This window comes from Alosa pseudoharengus, unplaced genomic scaffold, assembly GCF_046254945.1.
Source record: "Alosa pseudoharengus isolate Yale_2024_CS ecotype anadromous, Long Island Sound unplaced genomic scaffold, YU_APseudo_1.1 YU_APseudo_1.1_scf_8, whole genome shotgun sequence".
Lineage (NCBI taxonomy): Eukaryota > Metazoa > Chordata > Actinopteri > Clupeiformes > Clupeidae > Alosa > Alosa pseudoharengus.
The window spans coordinates 42,443,852-42,454,243 of record NW_027468870.1 but is presented as its reverse complement, the minus strand read 5'-3'; positions in this window follow the sequence as shown (position 1 = coordinate 42,454,243).

Sequence of the window (10,392 nt, the reverse complement as noted above, 5' to 3'; positions counted from 1 at the left end):
TAACATAGTTAGCATGTTAGCATTGCTAACTACTAAAAATGCATTAGCTAAGTTAACTAAGTTAAGTATTGTCCACCTATTTAACCGTTCAATCATTCCAACTATATTAAACCTTATCTTCCAAGCAAATCATTTAACCATATAAACTATCCACCTATTTAACTGTTCAGTCACTCCAACTATATTAAACCTCATCTACCTAGCAACCAATATAGTTTGTTTTTACTCTGTATGATATTTTACATCATATTTTTTGCATTTTCATGCACTGTATTTCCTTCAGGAAATGCTTTTCTAGTTCTTATTACAGTGCATGAAAATGCACTGTACTGTTATTCCAAGGCATTTTATTATTACAGTGCATGAAAATGCACTGTACTGTTATTCCAAGGCATTTTATTATTATTATTATTATTCTTCTTCTAACGCACTTAATGCAGCTTCAACCGTTTAACGTAGAAACTTCATTCAAACTATGTTACGTAGGTCTTACTTAGGACATGTGAGCTTTGTATTTTTCAACTTTGTAACTTTTATACTTTTTAAACTATTAATTAAAAACTAATCAAAATTTCCCCATTGACTTAACATTATGATTATGACATCACAATACGGCCGTTAAGCAATTAGAATCCTATGGCAGGTGTTCGGGCCACCTGTTTCAACTGCCAGTCTCAGGCTTTAAGCATACAAACTAGCCCTATTAAGACTACACATCCTGTTCAACTGCTTCCTCTGCCAAAAACTGTTTCAAAATAAAAGTCCTCACTACAATATTTCACTGTTAAACAATTTAACCCTTTAAACTACTGAACTTTTTAACTGTTCAGCCATTGTAACTGTTACTTGTCATCAACTGTAGCTAGTTAGCATGGTTAGCATAGTTAGCATGTTAGCATGCTAGCATGCTAGCATGTTAGCATGCTAGTTAGCATTTTTTGCAAAACTGCTAAAAATGATTAGCTAAGTTAGCTAAGTCACATGGTTAGCATAGTTAGCATGCTAGCATGTTAGCGTGCTAGTTAGCATTTTTTACAAAATTGCTAAAAATGATTAGCTAAGTTAGCTAAGTCACATGGTTAGCATAATTAGCATGCTAGCATGTTAGCATGCTAGTTAGCATTTTTTACAAAACTGCTAAAAATGATTAGCTAAGTTAGCTAAGTCACATGGTTAGCATAGTTAGCATGCTAGCATGTTAGCATGCTAGTTAGCATTTTTTGCAAAACTGCTAAAAATGATTAGATAAGTTAGCTAAGTCACATGGTTAGCATAGTTAACATGCTAGCATGTTAGCATGCTAGTTAGCATTTTTTGCAAAACTGTTAAAAATGATTAGCTAAGTTAGCTAAGTCACATAGTTAGCATAGTTAGCATGCTAGCATGTTAGCATGCTAGTTAGCATTTTTTGCAAAACTACTAAAAATGATTAGCTAAGTTAGCTAAGTCACATAGTTAGCATGCTAGCATGTTAGCATGCTAGTTAGCATTTTTTGCAAAACTACTAAAAATGATTAGCTAGGTAAGCTAAGTCTCATGGTTAACATTGTTAGCATTTTAACATTATTAGCATGCTATTTTTGCATTTTCATGCACTGTATTTCCTTCAGGAAATGCTTTTCTAGTTATTATTATTACAGTGCATGAAAATGCACTGTACTGTTATTCCAAGGCATTTTATTATTATTATTATTATTCTTCTTCTAACGCACTTAATGCAGCTTCAACCGTTTAACGTAGAAACTTCATTCAAACTATGTTACGTAGGTCTTACTTAGGACATGTGAGCTTTGTATTTTTCAACTTTGTAACTTTTATACTTTTTAAACTATTAATTAAAAACTAATCAAAATTTCCCCATTGACTTAACATTATGATTATGACATCACAATACGGCCGTTAAGCAATTAGAATCCTACGGCAGGTGTTCGGGCCACCTGTTTCAACTGCCAGTCTCAGGCTTTAAGCATACAAACTGGCCCTATTAAGACTACACATCCTGTTCAACTGCTTCCTCTGCCAAAAACTGTTTCAAAATAAAAGTCCTCACTACAATATTTCACTGTTAAACAATTTAACCCTTTAAACTACTGAACTTTTTAACTGTTCAGCCATTGTAACTGTTACTTGTCATCAACTATGACTCCTACCCACTGTAGCTAGTTAGCATGGTTAGCATAGTTAGCATGCTAGCATGTTAGCATGTTAGCATGCTAGTTAGCATTTTTTACAAAACTGCTAAAAATGATTAGCTAAGTTAGCTAAGTCACATGGTTAGCATAGTTAGCATGCTAGCATGTTAGCATGCTAGTTAGCATTTTTTGCAAAACTGCTAAAAATGATTAGCTAAGTTAGCTAAGTCACATGGTTAGCATAGTTAGCATGCTAGCATGTTAGCATGCTAGTTAGCATTTTTTACAAAACTGCTAAAAATGATTAGCTAAGTTAGCTAAGTCACATGGTTAGCATAGTTAGCATGTTAGCATGCTAGTTAGCATTTTTTGCAAAACTGCTAAAAGTGATTAGCTAAGTTAGCTAAGTAATATGGTTAGCATAGTTAGCATGCTAACATGTTAGCATGCTAGTTAGCATTACTGTTAAAAATGATTAGCGAAGTTAGCGTAGTTACTTCGTTAACATTATTATCTTTAACATAGTTAGCATAACTACTAGCAAACATTGGAGCCATTCCAATTGTTAGTTATCGTCAACTATCTGCCTAAATAATTTAACCATTTCAATTATCAACCTATTTAACTGTTCAGTCATTCCAACTATAGTAAACCTTATCTACCAAGCAAATAATTTAACCATATGAACTCATATTTTTGCATTTTCATGCACTGTATTTCCTTCAGGAAATGCTTTTCTAGTTCTTCTTATTCTTCTTCTTCTAACGCGTTTAATGCAGCTTCAACCGTTTAACGTAGAAACTTCATTCAAACGTTGTTACGTAGGTCTTACTTAGGACAAGAGTGCTATGTATTTTTCATCTTTGTAACTTTTACACTTTTTAAACTATTAATTAAAAACTATCAAAATTTCCCCATTGACTTAACATTGCCCTTTATGACATCACAGCAATTAGAATCCTGTGGCAGGTGTTCGGGCCACCTGTTTCAACTGCCATTCTCAGGCTTTAAGCATACAAACTGGCCCTATTAAGACTACACATCCTGTTCAACTGCTTCCTCTGCCAAAAACTGTTTCAAAATAAAAGTCCTCACTACAATATTTCACTGTTAAACAATTTAACCCTTTAAACTACTGAACTTTTTAACTGTTCAGCCATTGTAACTGTTACTTGTCATCAACTATGACTCCTACCCACTGTAGCTAGTTAGCATGGTTAGCATAGTTAGCATACTAGTATGTTAGCATGCTAGCATGTTAGCATGCTAGTTAGCATTTTTAGCAAAACTGCTAAAAATGATTAGCTAAGTTAGCTAAGTCACATGGTTAGCATAGTTAGCATGCTAACATGTTAGCATGCTAGTTAGCATTTTTTACAAAACTGCTAAAAATGATTAGCTAAGTTAGCTAAGTCACATGGTTAGCATAGTTAGCATGCTAACATGTTAGCATGCTAGTTAGCATTTTTTACAAAACTGCTAAAAATGATTAGCTAAGTTAGCTAAGTCACATGGTTAGCATAGTTAGCATGTTAGCATGCTAATTAACATAGTTATCATAAATAATAAAAATGATTAGCTAGGTTAGCTAAGTCATATGGTTAGCATAGTTAACATTTTAACATTATTAGCATGCTAGTTAGCATAGTAACTTGGTTAGCATTATTATCTTTATTAACATAGTTAGCATAACTACTAGCAAACATTGGAGCCATTCCAACTGTTAGTTATCGTCAACTATCTGCCTAAATAATTTAACCATTTCAATTATTAACCTATTTAACTGTTCAGTCATTCCAACTATATTAAACCTTATCTACCAAGCAAATAATTTAACCATATGAACTCATCATATTTTTGCATTTTCATGCACTGTATTTCCTTCAGGAAATGCTTTTCTAGTTATTATTATTATTATTATTCTTCTTCTAACGCAGCTAATGCAGCTTCAACCGTTTAACGTAGAAACTTCATTCAAACTATGTTACGTAGGTCTTACTTAGGACATGTGAGCTTTGTATTTTTCAACTTTGTAACTTTTATACTTTTTAAACTATTAATTAAAAACTAATCAAAATTTCCCCATTGACTTAACATTATGATTATGACATCACAATACGGCCGTTAAGCAATTAGAATCCTATGGCAGGTGTTCGGGCCACCTGTTTCAACTGCCAGTCTCAGGCTTTAAGCATACAAACTGGCCCTATTAAGACTACACATCCTGTTCAACTGCTTCCTCTGCCAAAAACTGTTTCAAAATAAAAGTCCTCACTACAATATTTCACTGTTAAACAATTTAACCCTTTAAACTACTGAACTTTTTAACTGTTCAGCAATTGTAACTGTTACTTGTCATCAACTATGACTCCTACCCACTGTAGCTAGTTAGCATGGTTAGCATAGTTAGCATGCTAGCATGTTAGCATACTAGCATGTTAGCATGCTAGTTAGCATTTTTAGCAAAACTGCTAAAAATGATTAGCTAAGTTAGCTAAGTCACAAGGTTAGCATAGTTAGCATGCTAGCATGTTAGCATTCTAGTTAGCATTTTTTGCAAAACTGCTAAAAATGATTAGCTAAGTTAGCTAAGTCACATGGTTAGCATAGTTAGCATGCTAGCATGTTAGCATGATAGTTAGCATTTTTATCAAAACTGCTAAAAATGATTAGCTAAGTTAGCTAAGTCACATGGTTAGCATAGTTAGCATGCTAACATGTTAGCATGCTAGTTAGCATTTTTTGTAAAACTGCTAAAAATGATTAGCTAAGTTAGCTAAGTCACATGGTTAGCATAGTTAACATGCTAGCATGTTAGCATGCTAGTTAGCATAGTTAGCATAACTGTTAAAAATGATTAGCAAAGTTAGCTAAGTCACATGGTTAACTTAATTAACATGTTAGCATGCTAATTAGCATAGTTATCATAACTAATAAAAATGATTAGCTAGGTTAGCTAAGTCATATGGTTAGCATAGTTAACATTTTGACATTGTTAGCATGCTAGTTAGCATAGTTACTTGGTTAACATTATTATCTTTAATATAGTTAGCATAACTACTAGCAAACATTGGAGCCATTCCAACTGTTAGTTATCGTCAACTATCTGCCTAAATAATTTAACCATTTCAATTATCAACCTATTTAACTGTTCAGTCATTCCAACTATAGTAAACGTTATCTACAAGGCAAATAATTTAACCATATGAACTCATCATATTTTTGCATTTTCATGCACTGTATTTCCTTCAGGAAATGCTTTTCTAGTTATTATTATTCTTCTTCTAACGCAGCTAATGCAGCTTCAACCGTTTAACGTAGAAACTTCATTCAAACTATGTTACGTAGGTCTTACTTAGGACATGTGAGCTTTGTATTTTTCAACTTTGTAACTTTTATACTTTTTAAACTATTAATTAAAAACTAATCAAAATGTCCCCATTGACTTAACATTATGATTATGACATCACAATACGGCCGTTAAGCAATTAGAATCCTATGGCAGGTGTTCGGGCCAGCTGCATCAACTGCCAGTCTCAGGCTTTAAGCATACAAACTGGCCCTATTAAGACTACACATCCTGTCCAACTGCTTCCTCTGCCAAAAACTGTTTCAAAATAAAAGTCCTCACTACAATATTTCACTGTTAAACAATTTAACCCTATAAACTACTGAACTTTTTAACTGTTCAGCCATTGTAACTGTTACTTGTCATCAACTATGACTCCTACCCACTGTAGCTAGTTAGCATGGTTACCATAGTTAGCATGCTAGCATGTTAGCATGCTAGCATGTTAGCATGCTAGTTAGCATTTTTTACAAAACTGCTAAAAATGATTAGCTAAGTTAGCTAAGTCACATGGTTAGCATAGTTAGCATGCTAACATGTTAGCATGCTAGTTAGCATTTTTTACAAAACTGCTAAAAATGATTAGCTAAGTTAGCTAAGTCATATGGTTAGCATAGTTAGCATGCTAGCATGTTAGCATGCTAGTTAGCATTTTTTATAAAACTGCTAAAAATGATTAGCTAAGTCACATGGTTAGCATAGTTAGCATGCTAACATGTTAGCATGCTAGTTAGCATTTTTTACAAAACTGCTAAAAATGATTAGCTAAGTTAGCTAAGTCACATGGTTAGCATAGTTAGCATGCTAGCATGTTAGCATGCTAGTTAGCATAACTACTAAAAATGAAAACATTAGCTAAGTTAACTAAGTTAAGTATTATCCACCTATTTAATCGTTCTATCATTCCAACTATATTAAACCTTATGTACCAAGCAAATCATTTAACCATATAAACTATCCACCTATTTAACTGTTCAGTCACTCCAACTATATTAAACCTCATCTACCTAGCAACCAATATAGTTTGTTTTTACTCTGTATGATATTTTACATCATATTTTTTGCATTTTCATGCACTGTATTTCCTTCAGGAAATGCTTTTCTAGTTATACTTCTTCTTCTAACGCGTTTAATGCAGCTTCAACCGTTTAACGTAGAAACTTCATTCAAACTTTGTTACGTAGGTCTTACTTGTGTCATAGGGGCTATGTATTTTTCAACTTTGTAACTTTTATACTTTTTAAACTATTAATTATTAACTTTTAAAAAATCCCCATTGACTTAACATTGCCCTTTATGACATCATCGCAATTAGAATCTTGTGGCAGGTGGCCAGGCCAGCTGGCCCAACTGCCATTCTCAGGCTTTAAGCATACAAACTGGCCCTATTAAGACTACACATCCTGTTCAACTGCTTCCTCTGCCAAAAACTGTTTCAAAATAAAAGTCCTCACTATAATATTTCACTGTTCAACAATTTAACCCTTTAAACTACTGAACTTTTTAACTGTTCAGCCATTGTAACTGTTACTTGTCATCAACTATGACTCCTACCCACTGTAGCTAGTTAGCTAAGTTAGCTAAGTAACTTGGTTAGCAGAGTTAGCATGCTAGCATGTTAGCATGCTAGTTAGCATTTTTAGCAAAACTGCTAAAAATGATTAGCTAAGTTAGCTAAGTCACATGGTTAGCATAGTTAGCATGCTAACATGCTAGTTAGCATTTTTAGCAAAACTACTAAAAAAGATTAGCTAAGTTAGCTAAGTCACATGGTTAGCATAGTTAGCATGCTAGCATGTTAGCATGCTAGTTAGCATTTTTTATAAAACTGCTAAAAATGATTAGCTAAGTTAGCTAAGTCACATGGTTAGCATAGTTAGCATGCTAAAATGTTAGCATGCTAATTAGCATTTTTAGCAAAACTGCTAAAAATGATTAGCTAAGTTAGCTAAGTCACATGGTTAGCATAGTTAGCATGCTAACATGTTAGCATTTTTTTTAAAACTGCTAAAAATAATTAGCTAAGTTAGCTAAGTCATATGGTTAGCATAGTTAGCATGCTAACATGTTAGCATGCTAGTTAGCCTTTTTTATAAAACTGCTAAAAATGATTAGCTAAGTTAGCTAAGTCACATGGTTAGCATAGTTAGCATGCTAACATGTTAGCATGCTAACATGTTAGCATGCTAGTTACCATTTTTTGCAAAACTGCTAAAAATGATTAGCTAAGTTAGCTAAGTCACATGGTTAGCATAGTTAGCATGCTAGCATGTTAACATGCTAGTTAGCATTTTTAGCAAAACTGCTAAAAACGATTAGTTAAGTTAGCTAAGTCACATGGCTAACATAGTTAACATGTTAGTATTGCTAACATGCTAATTGGCATAACTACTAAAGTTAAGTATTATCCACCTATTTAACCGTTCAATCATTCCAACTATATTAAACCTTATCTACCAAGCAAATCATTTAACCATATAAACTATCCACCTATTTAACTGTTCAGTCACTCTAACTATATTAAACCTTATCTACCTAGCAACCAATATAGTTTGTTTTTACTCTGTATGATATTTTACATCATATTTTTTGCATTTTCATGCACTGTATTTCCTTCAGGAAATGCTTTTCTAGTTCTTATTATACTTCTTCTTCTAACGCGTTTAATGCAGCTTCAACCGTTTAACGTAGAAACTTCATTCAAACTTTGTTACGTAGGTCTTACTTGTGTCATAGGGGCTATGTATTTTTCAACTTTGTAACTTTTATACTTTTTAAACTATTAATTATTAACTTTTAAAAAATCCCCATTGACTTAACATTGCCCTTTATGACATCATCGCAATTAGAATCTTGTGGCAGGTGGCCAGGCCAGCTGGCCCAACTGCCATTCTCAGGATTTAAGCATACAAACTGGCCCTATTAAGACTACACATCCTGTCCAACTGCTTCCTCTGCCAAAAACTGTTTCAAAATAAAAGTCCTCACTACAATATTTCACTGTTACACAATTTAACCCTTTAAACTACTGAACTTTTTAACTGTTCAGCCATTGTAACTGTTACTTGTCATCAACTATGACTCCTACCCACTGTAGCTAGTTAGCTAAGTTAGCTAAGTAACTTGGTTAGCATAGTTAGCATGCTAGCATGTTAGCATGCTAGTTAGCATTTTTTGCAAAACTGCTGAAAATGATTAGCTAAGTTAGCTAAGTCACATGGTTAGCATAGTTAGCATGCTAGCATGTTAGCATGCTAGTTAGCATTTTTTGCAAAACTGCTAAAAATGATAAGCTAAGTTAGCTAAGTCACGTGGTTAGCATAGTTAGCATGCTAACATGTTAGCATGCTAGTTAGCATTTTTTGCAAAACTGCTGAAAATGATTAGCTAAGTTAACTAAGTCACATGGTTAGCATAGTTAGCATGTTAGCATGCTAGTTAGCATTTTTTGCAAAACTGCTGCTAAAAATGATTAGCGAAGTTAGCTAAGTCACATGGTTAACATAGTTAGCATGTTAACATGTTAATTAGCATAGTTATCATAACTAATAAAAATGATTAGCTAGGTTAGCTAAGTCATATGGTTAACATAGTTAACATTTTAACATTGTTAGCATCCTAGTTGGCATAGTTACTTGGTTAACATTATTATCTTTAACATAGTTAGCATAACTACTAGCAAACATTGGAGCCATTCCAACTGTTAGTTATCGTCAACTATCTGCCTAAATAATTTAACCATTTCAATTATCAACCTATTTAACTGTTCAGTCATTCCAACTATAGTAAACCTTATCTACCAAGCAAATAATTTAACCATATGAACTCATCATATTTTTGCATTTTCATGCACTGTATTTCCTTCAGGAAATGCTTTTCTAGTTATTATTATTATTACAGTGCATGAAAATGCACTGTACTGTTCTTCCTAGGCTTCTTATTCTTATTCTTCCTTCTAACGCACTTAATGCAGCTTCAACCGTTTAACGTAGAAACTTCATTCAAACTATGTTACGTAGGTCTTACTTAGGACATAGGTGCTTTGTATTTTTCAGCTTTGTAACTTTTATACTTTTTAAACTATTAATTAAAAACTGTTCAAAATGTCCCCATAGACTTAACATGGGCTAATGACATCACAATAGAGCCGTTGAGCAATTAGAATCCTATGGCAGGTGTTCGGGCCACCTGGATCTCAACTGCCATTCTCAGGCTTTAAGCATACAAACTGGCCCTATTAAGACTACACATCCTGTTCAACTGCTTCCTCTGCCAAAAACTGTCCTCACTACAATATTTCACTGCTAAACAATTTAAGCCTTTAAACTACTGAACTGTAGCTAGTTAGCTAAGTTAGCTAAGTAACATGGTTAGCATAGTTAGCATGCTAGCATGTAAGCATGCTAGTTAGCATTTTTAGCAAAACTGCTAAAAATGGTTAGCTAAGTAACATGGTTAGCATAGTTAGCATGCTAGCATGTTAGTTAGCATTTTTAGCAAAACTGCTAAAAATGATTAGCTAAGTTAGCTAAGTCACATGGTTAGCATAGTTAGCATGCTAACTTGTTAGCATGCTAGTTAGCATTTTTAGCAAAACTACTAAAAATGATTAGCTAAGTTAGCTAAGTCACATGGTTAGCATAGTTAGCATGCTAGTTAGCATTTTTTAAAACTGCTAAAAATAATTAGCTAAGTCACATGGTTAGCATAGTTAGCATGCTAACATGTTAACATGCTAGTTAGCATAGTTAGCATAACTGTTAAAAATGATTAGCTAGGTTAGCTAAGTCATATGGTTAGCATAGTTAACATTTTAACATTGTTAGCATGTTAGTTAGCATAGTTACCTGGTTAACATTATTATCTTTGTTAACATAGTTAGCATAACTACTAGCAAACATTGGAGCCATT